The sequence below is a fragment of the Pan troglodytes genome, chromosome 20 (assembly GCF_028858775.2).
Source record: "Pan troglodytes isolate AG18354 chromosome 20, NHGRI_mPanTro3-v2.0_pri, whole genome shotgun sequence".
Lineage (NCBI taxonomy): Eukaryota > Metazoa > Chordata > Mammalia > Primates > Hominidae > Pan > Pan troglodytes.
Window position 1 is genome coordinate 61164697 of NC_072418.2, and position 13041 is coordinate 61177737.

At 49.2% G+C, this 13041-nt stretch overlaps 1 protein-coding gene across 44 annotated transcripts in view; it reads left to right on the forward strand.

Annotated features, from left to right (window-relative positions):
* The first annotated feature begins 492 nt into the window (after positions 1-492).
* The window catches only part of ZNF544 (zinc finger protein 544), a 49901-nt gene continuing 37352 nt past the window's right edge, over positions 493-13041 (forward strand). For 27 of the 44 annotated variants that reach the window (XR_008541049.2, XM_054673605.2, XM_054673600.2 and 24 more), the window contains exons 1-3: positions 493-738; positions 1240-1342; positions 2165-2233. The gene's annotated coding sequence lies outside the window, so the exon portion shown is untranslated. Of the gene's footprint in view, positions 1049-1239; positions 1343-2164; positions 2269-13041 lie in introns of all 44 variants that reach the window. The other 17 variants (XM_054673596.2, XM_063802361.1, XM_063802371.1 and 14 more) reach the window with 4 other exon arrangements.

A 13041-nucleotide genomic window follows, 5' to 3' on the forward strand; every position in this document is an offset into this window, starting at 1 on the left:
AACAGAACTCTGTCCTACAACTTCTGCAGCAATAGGTACAAAACAGAACTTGGTCACTGCCAGCCTCCCTATTTTTTTCCCTGTCCCACTTAGGAGCTACCACAGAAAGCCAAATAGGCTCGACTGAGCAATCACCTAGGACGAATCGCCTCCAGTTAGCGTGCTTCCAGCTTCCACTCGGAATGCTCCAAGCAGGGCACTCCCGGGGCTTTGTTTCTATCACTAGGACGCGTCCCCACGCCCAGGCTGTCCCTGAGTCCCTGCCACAGGCGCAGATGTTGGCGGGCGCCCTTGCCCCTGAGCTCCCGGTTAACGGCCTTGGACTGTTCTCATGGCTCAGTCTTGGTCTCTCTCCCCAGCAGGGCAAGGCGCCGGGAAGGCCCCCGAGATGACAGCGCCGAGCCCCACAGGCGCTAGTCCCGCCCTGGACGCCGGGCGCCGCCTCCACTGTCTCGGCTTCGGTTGCTGGATGAGAACCAGCGTGGCCCGTTCAAGGGGGAGGGGACAGGCGCTCCAAGGAGCAGAGCCGCGGGAAGCAACTCCCTAAGCCACAATGCTAGTCGCGAACACAGGAAAAAGCTCGTCCCGCCGCCGCGGGGCCCCATGCTCCGGCCGGCAATGACTATGCCTGTGGGAGCAACGGCTGCCGGCGCGCGGCCTTCTGGGAGTTGTTTGTTGCGCGGAGCGCGGGCACGTCCGCCGGCCACCGGAAGCACCGCCATTGGCCGGTGCGTGCAGGTGAGTCTGGCGGCCTCAAGGTTGGCGCGGAGGTTTCACTGTTAGCCGGGTGCGGCCGGAGCGCAGGACCAGGCCAGAGCCGCCCCAAGTGACCTGGGCGTGCCGGAGAAACAAGCAGGGCCTGCGGGGGTCCCTCATGCGGCGAGGCCGAGCAAGGGCAGGGGCCTGATGGGATCGGGATCTCTCCGGCCTCAGGGACAGGGAAGGCCGGTCCAGTCAGGTTTCCGCTGCAGGAGCGCCCGGCTGGGTCTGAGCTTGTCGGGAAGCTCTCCTGCTGCAGAGCTGGGAGGGAACTTATAGTACCTCGCAGGTACGGGCAGGGGTGGGACTGGGTGGGACTGGGTGGGACTGGGTGGGCCCTCCCGACAGAGGGTGCCTGGGTCGAGGGCTGCAGGGGCGGGGGATTCAGGCCGGCGTCTGGAGCTCTGGGGCTGCCGACCCAGCGGGCCTCTCCCGGCTCCTCTTTCCTCCCTCAACTCATCTTCTGCGGCTTATCCACAGGTGGCAGCCAAGAGCCTCCTGGCACAGCGGCACCAGGCAGGTGGCGCCTATTGGACCCCAGAGGTCATCCCAGCTCCAGACGTGGGCACATTTTCTTCCAATGGTACGTGAAGCTTGAACCTTGCAGAGAACATGTGTATTTTCCAAGTGAACAGAAGATTAAGGCCAGTCCACGCAGGGCAGGGGTAACTGGGGTGTTGGGGGCCTGCACTGGTTAAGCGATGCTGGTGCACCCCATAGAGAGACTACAGAGGTGAACAGGATGGGATGTGTATGTAACGCCTGTAAGTTAGGGATCGGGGTTCCATTTGTGTTGGGTGATATTTGATGGGGACCGTACAAGGCAGTGCTAATGAGGAAGGCATGGGGTTGGATTTCAGAGTCTAAGGGAGTAGGGAAACATCTGATTGTGGAAATGACTCCGTGTAAGGAGGGATGCCAAAAGACAGGAAGGAGTGGAGGAAGACTGTGTTTCTGTTTCCAGCGTGGAGCCAGGGTAGAAGTCACAGTGCAAGGAAGATGTGGTATGCCTGGTCAGTCTCTGCATGGGAGTTGAGGAGCATGTGGGTGACATGGCTGAATGTGGAGGAGGGAATGGCAGTGGCAGGAAGCCCAGGAGGTTTGGGCTGGACACGTAACCTGGAGCAGATTGGAAACGTCACCCCACAAGCAGGGAAGGAGAAAACTTGAAAAGGAAAGAGAAAGCAACTCCCTCCCCAGCCCTGCAGCCAGAGGGACTTCTGCCAGATCAGCCACCATACAGGTCCAGTATGAGGAACAGATGGGGGATTTTATGTCCAAGTATAATCACTATGAATACATCTGTTGTGCCCCTTTTGCAGGTCAACACAATGTTAAGCTCTGTAAATGCAACTCAATTAATTCTTTTAGCATCCTCACAAGGCAGGTCTTGCTGTTTTTCCAGATGTCTACAGATGAGGAAACTGAGGCCTGGAGAGGTTAAAGAGACCCGTTCAGAGTCCTACAGTGGCAGGTAATGGAGCCAGTACTTTGAAAGCAGGTTGCAAAGTGAGTGTTCTCAGCCGTTGCCCTTGGATGCCTCCAGACAAGGAAGGACAGGGTTAGAGAGCAAAGATGGACACAGGCAGTGAGAGATTCCCCAGGGAAGGCCAGGAGCATCAGGACAAGATAGTAACACATAAGATATTGGGCACACCTCTTGGATGTGGTCTACATTTGTGTTTGTGTGTGTGTTTGGGAGTGAGAGAGCAGAGCAGGATGGGCAAGATGAGGAGGGGGAAACTGAGAGTGTTGGTCACTCTGTTCAGGCCTCACCTGAGAGGAGAAGAGGCAGGGGGTGGGGCACTGGGATATGGATTCATCTTGACCAGGGAGAAGACATCTCAGCTCAGAATTTGAAGGGAGCTACTAATGAGTGCAGGCCTGCAGGAGTTTGTGTGCCAGGAGGTTGAAAGAGTCCAGAGTCATCCCTTGGAGTGAATTAAAAGGCTGATTTGTCTGCACAGAGAGGACAGTGGTGGGAGGGGACTGAAGTAGGGTGTGAGAGCATGAGCTCGCAGCTGTAAGGGGATAGTGACTGAGTGGATACTGGTGTTCCTGAACTCCTATACCACCCAGAACTCAGAAACTAGCAGGGTTGGGCAGAGAGGGCAGTCAAGGGCATAGGCAGATTGCACAGAACAAACAGATCAGAGAGGCCAAGAGGTGGGCCTCAGGCCAAGGATGTTAAGAAAAAGAACAGGGGCATTGGGCTGGGCTGGGGTGGGGTGTACCAGACGGGGAGGCTGGGAGCCTGAGTGGTAGTGTGCTTAGGGCCATGAGCTATGGAGCTCCCACCTTCTGACTCCCCAGCCACGAGGCCTCAGTTAAGTTTTACTCAAGTTCTTTCTGCCTTGGTTTCCTCATTTAGAAAGCAGGGTAAATTCTGTTAATTGTCTTTGTGGGGTTACGAGGAAGATCAAATGCATGAATTCAGGCAGAGGACAGGGTACAATGCCTGGCCTGTAGGAAGTACAGCCTGAGTGGTCAGTGGATTTTGAAAGGTAGGAAGGCCTGGGGCATTTGCTAGGGAAGGAAGCTGAGATCATAGGCCCCGGTGTGTTTTAATTCATGTCTTTATTATTTATTTTTTTATAAACGGGGTCTCACATGTTGCCCAGGCTTGTCTCGAACTTCTAGCCTCAAGAGAGCCTCCTGCCTTGGCCTCACAAAGTGCTGGGATTATATGTCTTTAATACAGAGCAGCTTTGTACATTTTTCAGCCATGTAGTTTATTTTATTGTGAACTATCTGTTTGTGACTGTCACCTCTCTTTTTCGTAGGTCTTTATTTTCATTAAAGAAGCTTAAATATTTTGTCAAGTTCAAAAAATAGTCCTGGTGTGTTTTTTGTTTTGTTTTGTTTTTTTCTTGAGACAAGGTCTTGCTCTGTCACCTAGGCTGGAATGGTGGCATGACCTCGGCTCACTGCAGTCTCCGCCTCCTGGGTTCAAGCGATTCTTGTGCCTCAGCCTCCCAAGTTACTGGGATTACAGATGTGTGCCGCCACGCCCAGCTAATTTTTTTTTTTTTTTAGTATAGACAGGGTTTCGCCATGTTGTCCAGGCTGGTCTTGAACTTCAAAACTAATAGAAAATATAATATGTAATGCCAGAAATAAGACTAGTTCTCACAGTAAATGTGATGGGTAGAACTCTGTTTTAGTAGACACTTTGAAATTGAACTGAAAATAAAAAGTTAAAGATACGCTCTACTTAGAAGAGTCAGATGATCCAGGCTTTGACAAACAGGTGGTGGGATGAGCATAGATCCATCAGTGAAAACAAATAAGGAAATGGGTGGCAAGATAATATCAGATAAAGTAGACCTTTAGTGCAACAGCATTAAGACAATTTTATCTTTTTTTTTTTTTTTTTTTTTTTGAGACAGGGTCTCACTCTGTCACCCAGGCTGGGGTGCAGTGATGCCATCACAGCTCACTGCAGCCTTGACCTCCCGGCTCAAGTGATCCTCCCACCTCAGCCTTCTCAGTAGCTGGGACTACAAGTGTACGCCACTACACCCAGCTAACTTTTTGATTTTTTTGTAGAGACTTGGTCTCACTTAGTTGTCCAAGCTAGTCTCCAACTTCTAGGCTCAAGCAGTCTTCCTGCTTTGACCTCTGTATTAGTCTGTTCTCATGCTGCTAATAAAGACATATCCAGGCCGGGCGCGGTGGCTCACGCCTGTAATCCCAGCACTTTGGGAGGCCGAGGTGGCCGGATCACAAGGTCAGGAGATTGAGACCATCCTGGCTAACATGGTGAAACCCCGTCTCTACTAAAAAAAATATATATATATACAAAAAATTAGCCGGGCGTGATGGCGGGAGCCTGTAGTCCCAGCTACTCTGGAGGCTGAGGCAGGAGAATGGCGTGAACCTGGGAGGCGGAGCTTGCAGTGAGCCGAGATCGTGCCACTGCACTCCAGCCTGGGCGACAGAGAGAGACTCCATCTCAAAAAAAAAAAAAAAAAAAAGACATACCCAAGACTGGGTAACTTATAAAGGAAAGAGGTTTAATTGACTCACAGTTCCACATAGCTGGGGAGGTCTCACAATCATGGCGGAAGGCGAAGGAGAAGCAAAGTCACACCTTGCATGGCAGCAGGCAAGAGGGCGTGTGCAGGGGAGCTCCTCTTTATAAAAGAGTCAGATCTCGTGAAACTGTCACAAGAACAGCAAGGAAAAGACCTGCGCCCATGACTCAGTTACCTTCCACTGAGTCCCTCCCACAACATGACACGTGGGAATTATGGGAGCTACAATTCAAGAAGAGATATAGGTGGGGACACAGCCAACCACATCAGCCTCCAAAAGTGCTGGGATTACAGGCATGATTACAGGATTAAGGCCTGGCCTTATCACCTCTTTAGTGATAAAAGGCTATAGGAACAAGATACATTAATCTTGAATGTTTATGGACCAGACAACATAGCATAGATATAAAACAAAAATTGTGTACTTAAAGGAAATACGAGAAGGACTGTATGAGAAACTTCAACACGTCTTAGAATTTGATCAGGAAGACAAAATAGAGTATAATAAATTATTTTAAGTATGGTGTCAAGGTAGATTATAGATTTATCTACACACTTCTGTCTGTAATATATTCTGCCCACGGAAAATTTAAAGACCCAGATTTTCTTCTGTGTACACAAGGCCCCTCCTATATTAGATCTGTAAATCATTGAATTCCCTTGGTCCTGAGTCCTGTTCCCTCTCTGTAACTTGATTGTTCCTGTTTAGTTTAAGTGCTGCTGAGTCTCATGGACTTAAATATCTTTACTGTGGTGCCCCAATATCTTCTCTGGGCTTCAGACTGGCAAACGTAACTGCCTGTGTAACATTCCCACTTGGAAATTGTGTCCAGCCTTAACATGTCTTGATTCCCCTCCTTCTACTTGTTCACTCTGGGAAAAGATATAAACTTTCACAAGTTCTTGAATCTAGAAAGAGATGTCATTATTGAGCCTCCACTCCCAATTCTATTGCATAACTGATTATACTTCCAATGTAGAGAATGAATCTGCCCACTTCTCTCCATTTTGCTGTCCCTTGAGTCCTGGCCTTTGGTGATAGCCACTTCTTCTCCTCATTCCACCTTTACTCCCCACAGTCCATTCTCCAGCCTGCCAACGTCTACATAAGCCCAGCAATGCCTTCTCTCTCTCTGAGATAGAATCTAAACTTGTATGGGACTTTCTCTAGCTGTGGCCCTTGCCTTTCTCTATGCTCAGGTCACGGGATGGGCCAGGGTCTTCCCAATCTCTGGGGTGAGGTTTCCAATCTGCCTCAGCTTCTGCCTGTGCATTGGAGTGCCTCCCTTCCCTTAACCTCATCTTGTGGGCCTAGAACTGTTGTCTTTCCTTGATCCAATGCTGACTGCACTTCATTGTTGTTGCCTGTTTGCTCATGTGGCCTCCCTGCTACCTGGGAAAAGGCCCCACAGGCCAGGGTTGTGCCCTTGCTGGGTCTGGGTCCCACTTACATCCCTGGCCTGGAGCCTGGCACTTGGAGTGAGCCCAGAGTTAATCATCGTTGATGGTGACACTGCTGCTTTTCCTCTCTTATTGTGTTAGGATAGCTCAAGGAGCAGTTCTTCCCTTTGCCTGTGTACCTGCATGCAGCATTCTGCGAGCTGTCTGGCAATTCTGCTTTTGAATATTTAACCTAAACATACACATGCAGAAAGGCAGGCATGTATGAAAGCAAGAGTGGCCATTATAGGGCTGATGTGAGGGTGAAATTTGGAAAACTCCTAAATATTCAGAAACATTAAACTCTTTAAAGCTGGGACTATTAATAAACTACAGTCCATTCATCAAATTCAGCTATTACAGTGATTACAGCTATTACAAAAATTGTTTATTGGTATTGGGAGATACTTTATGATGCTAAGTTTCAAAAGAGTGTTTACATTATAATCACATTTTTCTAGAAACGCATTATGGTGATGAGTGAACATGTGTGTATTGACACAGGAAGATTTCTCTCTCTTTTTGTTATTTTTTGTTTGTTTTAAGGAAGATTTCTCAAATGACATGCAGTTACCAATCCATAATAATGGGGATATGTTCCGAAATGTGTCGTTAGGTGACTTTGTTGTGTGAACATCATCGGTGTGCTTACACAGACCTACATGGTTATAGTCTAATACACATACAAGTTATGTGGTACAGCCTCTTGCTGCTAGGCTGCAAACCTACACAGCGTGTTGTTATAGTGAATACTATAGGCAACTATAACACAATGGTGAGAATTTATATATGTAAATACATCTAAACATAGAAAAGGTACGGTAAAAATATGGTATAAAAGATAAAAAATGGCCCACCTGTATAGCGTAGCTCCATTGTAATCATATGGGACCACTATCATATATGCGGTCTGTCACTGACCAGAACGTCATTATGGGGCACGTGACGGTAGACACAAAATAGTAACAGTGGCTGTCTCTTAAGATGTTGGATTATTTATTATTTTTACTTTCAGCTATCTACATCTTTGACTTTTTATGCGATGAACCTAAAATGTGTGTGATTTATACATCATGGTAGCTATAGTTAATAATCTCTTATATGCTTGAAAATTGCTAAGAAAGTAAAATATTCCCACCACAAAAAAGTATGTGAATGCATATGTTAATTACCTCAATTTAGCCATTCTATAGTGCATATGTATTTCTAAATATACTGTACATGACAAATATATACAGTTTGTATTTGTCAATTAAAAAATAAATTAACTTTAAAATTTGTGTGATTAAAAAACAACTTCATAGGCCGGGCTTGGTGGCTCATGCCTGTAATCCCAGCACTTTGGGAGGCTGAGGCAGGTGGATCACTTGAGGTCGGGAGTTTGAGACCAGCCTGACCAACATGGAGAAACCCTGTCTCTACTAGAAATACAAAATTAGCCAGACATGGTGGCACGTGCCTGTAATCCCAGCTACTCGGGAGGCTGAGGCAGGAGAATCGCTTGAACCCAGGAGGTGGAGGTTGCAGTGAGCCGAGATCACGCCATTGCACACCAGCCTGGGCAACAAGAGTGAAACTCTGTCTCAAAAAAAAACAAAAAAACAACTTCATGTCTGGGCATAGTGGCTCATGCCTGTAATCCCAGCACTTTGGGAGGCCAAGGCAGGTGGATTGCTTGAGCCCAAGAGTTTGAGACCAGCCTGGGCAACATGACAAAACCCCATCTCTATTTTGAAAACAGAAACAGCCAGGCGCGGTGACTCACGCAATGCTAGCACTTTGGGAGGCCGAGGCGGGCAGATCACCTGAGGTCGGGAGTTCAAGACCAGCCTAACCAACATGGAGAAACCCCGTCTCTGCTAAAAATACAAAATTAGCCAGGGTGGTGGCGCATACCTGTAATCCCAGCTACTCGGAGGCTGAGGCAGGAGAATCGCTTGAACCCTGGAGGCGGAGGTTGCATCGAGCCGAGATCGCTTCGCGCCATTGCACTCCAGCCTGGGCAGCAAGAGTGAAACTGTGTCTCAAAAAAAAAAAAAAAAAAAAAGAAAGAAAACAGAAACAAACAAACAAAAAGCCATCATTTTGAGATATATACTTATAGGAAGCTGCAAAATAGTACAGAGTATCTTGTGTGCCCTTCACCCAGCTTTTCCAGAAAGTGACATCTTTCACAAGCCAGACATTGACATTGATACATATTGTTACTTAGACTGTAGACCTTATTTAGCATTTTTAAGCCTCCATTTGTGTGTATGTATCATTCTGTGAAACTTTTTTTTTTTTTTTAAGACAGAGTCTCTCTCCATTGCCCAGGCTGGAGTGCAGTGGCGGGATCTCAGCTCACTGCAACCTCCATTCCCCAAGTTCAAACAGTTCTCGTGCCTCAGCCTCCCAAGTAGCTGAGACTGCAGGTGTGCGCCACCATGCCCAGCTAATTTTTTGTATTTTTAGTAGACAGGGTTTCACCATGTTAACCAGTCTGGTCTTGATCTCCTGACCTCAAGTGATCCACATGCCTCGGCCTCCCAAAGTGCTGGGATTACAGAAGTGAGCCACCACACCTGGCCTCATTCTATGAAACTTTTTACCTTTTTTTTTTTTTTCCCCCACATAGGGTTTTACTCTGTCACCCAGGCTGGAGTGCAGCGGTGTGATCTTGGCTCACTGCAGCCTCTGTTCCCAGGCTCCAGCAATCTTCCCGCCTCAGCCTCCCAGGTAGCTGGGACTATAGGTGTGCGCCACCACACCTGGCTAATTTTTGTATTTTTTGTAGAGACGGGGTTTTGCCATGTTGCCTAGGCTTGTCTTGATCTCCTCGGCTCAAGCAGTCCGCCTGCCTCTGCTGCCCAAAGTTTACAGGTGTGAGCCACCACGCCTGGCCTCAAGCTTCTGTTCATCTTAAGCCAACAATTTTGTGGAAATTGGTTACAGGGGCCACAAGACACTGAGCCGCTGCGGGCCGGCAGCTTGCTGGTCCTGGCAGCCTCTGCGAGTGCTGTGGCTCTGATTTCATCTTGGGGCCTAGTGTTAGGCACAGCCTGGCCTGGAGGGCGGCTCACCTCACGGGCTGACGGAACCAGACCCTTGCCCCGCCAGCCGTCCAAGGGGCCCTTACAGCTACAGGTAGGACCCCCACACCCACCTTCTTTTTGCTTTTCTTCCCCACTCATCCATGGAGACTTCCAAGCTGCTTTTTATCGTCCCTGTCTTCCTCATATTTTCCTTTTGTGTCTTAAATGCTGTTGGAATGCAGCAGACACCCCAGTGTGTGACCTGTGCCAGAATCCTGGAGCTTTGTTGGCATGGCCAGTATTCGGCATGGAGGCAGGGCCTGGGGAGGCAGCAAGGTGCGGAGCCACCCGAGGATAGAGAAGCCTGAAAATGCGTCTGGAGGTGGGGTGTTGTGGGGCCGGGGAGCTGGAAGGTGTTCCATGAGACGGACAGACGTCACAAGGTCTGTGGTGAGTGTCTGGAGATTTTTAAAACTTCTCTTGTTGCTCAGGCTGGAGTGCAATGGCACGATCTCAGCTCACTGAAACCTCTGCCTCATGGGTTCAAGTGATTCTCCTGCCTCAGCCTCCTGAGTAGCTGGGATTACAGACATGCACCACCACGCCCGGCTAATTTTGTATTTTTGGTAGAGACGGGGTTTCACCATCTTGGTCAGGCTGGTCTTGAACTCCTGACCTCAGGTGATCCACCGGCCTCGGCCTCCCAGAGTGCTGGGATTACAGGTGTGAGTTACCACGCCTGGCTGAGATTTTTAATCTGGGAAGGGATTTCTGGAGATTGTGGAGGAATTTGGGCTTTCTCCTAAGGGCAGCGAAAAGCTGGCACTCCACAGGGTTCTGTGACACAGGCTTCATTCTGTGGTATCCTTGCGGCTTCCTGGGAGACAGGAGAAAAGTCAAAGGCAGGACCCCATCAAACCCACTGTGGTAACCCCCACAAGAAACAGTGGCTGAGCCAGGCATGGGGCAGGCTTGTGGAGCGGTGCATAGTGCCTGGAAGACGGGGACACAGGGTTTTGGCTGAATGTGAGGAGAGCACGCAGGAGGGGTCAGGAAGGACTTCCCCTCTCACTGCTCAGTACACGTGTGAGCATCGATGTTACAGGCTTCCAGGCAGAGGAGTGCGTACATGAGGGTCTGCGGTGCGCTCAGTACCGAGTGGGTGTGGGTTTCTGGCTCAGGAGCCTCCCGTCGTCGTCACTTCTCCTCCTCTGTCTCTGGTCCTCCCACCTCCCTCATTGTAGGGATCATTGTGGTGACCCCAACAGTCTCCCCATCTAAAGATCCTCAACGTGGGTCTTTCCTTTCCATGTAGGGTCACATATTCACAGGTTGTAGGGATTAGGATATGGCCATCATTCAACCCACTAAGTCACGGTAAAAAAAAAAAAAAAAAAATTACAATGCCCTAATCAGCATGCAAAGGGACAGGCAGAACAGGGAGGGGACACAGGACACAGGTTTGGTGGCATCAGGGTGAGTTTCTTCTCCTTGTGCAGGGGAGGCAAGAGTGTTCAGCATTTGCTGTTAGTGTGTCCTGACTGGCCTCTGAGTTCTCCTTCGCGTTCAGGAAGAGAAGGTGGTGAAAATAAACAGGGCTGGGTGCTGTGTGGCTGCAGGTTTTCTTCACATCTGCTGATGTGTGAGAGGTTGGCCTCAGGCTGAAGAGTCCTGTGCCTGACACAGGCTTGCCCGCAAGGTTCTTCCTCCCTGTAAAGCCATTTCTCAGCTCAGCACAGTCAGCATTTGGGGCCAGATCATCCTCTAGGGCTGCCCCATGAGCTGTAGAATGTTTTACACCTTCCTGGCCTCTGCCCACCAGACTGCAGCCAGTAGCTGTCCCCTTCTACACCTCTTCCCCCCTCCACTCCCACCAAACTCTGGAAACTGTCTTCAAACATGGCCAAATGTTCCCGGAAAGCAAAACTGCCCCCAGTTGAGGACCTCTGCTGTGAAGAAATGGCCCACTTTTCTTGAAATTCCTGAAGGCCTGTTTCTTTAAGTAAGCCTGGTGTTCACTGTGTGCGGGTCCTTGAGACCATTCTCAGGTTGACCAGATGGACTCAGAACTCTGAAAAGCTCTTATATTCACAGTTACAGTTTAGTACATTGAAAAGATACAGATTAAAATTACAAGGCCAGGCATGGTGGCTCATGCCTATAATCCCAGCACTTTGGGAGGCTGGGGTGGGCGGATCGCCCGAGGTCAGGAGTTTGAGCCCAGCCTGGCCAACATGGTGAAACCCCGTCTTTACTAAAAATACAAAAATTAGCCAGGTGTGGTGGCTTGCACTTGTAGTCCCAGTTACTTGGGAGGCTGAGACAGGAGAACCGCTTGAACCCAGGAGACTGAGGTTGCAGTGACCCAAGATGGCGCCACTACACTCCAGCCTGGGCAACAGAGCAAGACTCCATCTCAAAAAAAAAAAAAAATTACAGTGGGCAAAGGCACGCATGTAAACGGGAGTCCGGGAGAGACCAGGACCAGCATTCAGCTCATTCAGCTCCCAGTGGAGTTGCGTAGACAGTGCTTAATTCTCCAAACGACCATGTGGACCAGGAAGCTCACCCAAGCCTTGGTGCTTAGGTTTCTTTATTGAGGGATGTGTTATGTAGGCATGGAGCCTATATAAATTACTTTGGCTACTCAGGCCCTCCAGAGATGGCCCAGTGCCCCTGGCAGGCAGAGACATTTTAACAGGCGGGATATCCCAAGGGCTCAGAGGTTACAGCCAGTCAAGGATCAGACCTTTCTTTTTCTTTCTTTTTTTTTTTTTTTTGGAGACAGAGTTTTGCTCTGTCGCCCAGGCTGGAGTGCAGTGGCCTGATCTCTGCTCACTGCAAGCTCCGCCTCCTGGGTTCGCGCCATTCTCCTGCCTCAACTTCCCGAGTAGCTGGCACTACAGGCACCCACCACCACGCCCGTGTAATTTTTTGTATTTTTAGTAGAGATGGGGTTTCATCATGTTAGCCAGGATGGTCTCTATCTCCTGACCTCGTGATCTGCACACCTCAGCCTCCCAAAGTGCTGGGATTATAGGCATGACTTGAGGTCAGGAGTTTGAGACCAGCCTGGACAACATCCTGAAACCCCGCTTCTACTTAAAAAATACAAAAATTAGCTGGGCATTGTGATGTGCGCCTGTGATCCCAGCTACTCAAGAGGCTGAGGCAGGAGAATCGCTTGAACCTGGGAGGCGGAGGTTGCAGTGAGCTGAGATCGTGCTACCACACTCCAGCCTGGGCAACAGAGTGAAACTCCGTCTCAAAAAAAAAAAAAAAAAAAGTACAGGGTGTGGACAACCCAGGCTTGCTAAACCAGCCCTGCACATTCCCTGTAATGTGTGTGTGATGTGGCAGTGTGAACATTCCAGTATCATGGAATGATGGGTTTAGCATTTACCTTTTTGGGGTAGGGGTCATTTTTTTCTTTTTCTTTTTCTCCTTCTCTTTTCTTTTTGTTATTGTTGTTGTTGTTTGAGACAGGGTCTCATTCTGTCACCGAGGCTGGAGTGTGGTGGCACGATCACTACTCACTGCAATCTCAACCTCCTGGGCTCAAGCAATCATCCTGCCTCAGTCTCTCAAGAACCTGGGACCACAGGCATGCACCACCATGGCCAGCCAATTAAAAAAAAAAAAAAAAAAAAATATATATATATATATATATTTTTTTTTTTTTTTTGTAGAGATAGGGTCTCACTGTGTTGCCAGGCAGTTCTCGAACTCCTGGGCTCAAACGATGCTTCCGCCTTGGCCTCCCAAAATGTTGGGATTACAGGCGTGAGCCA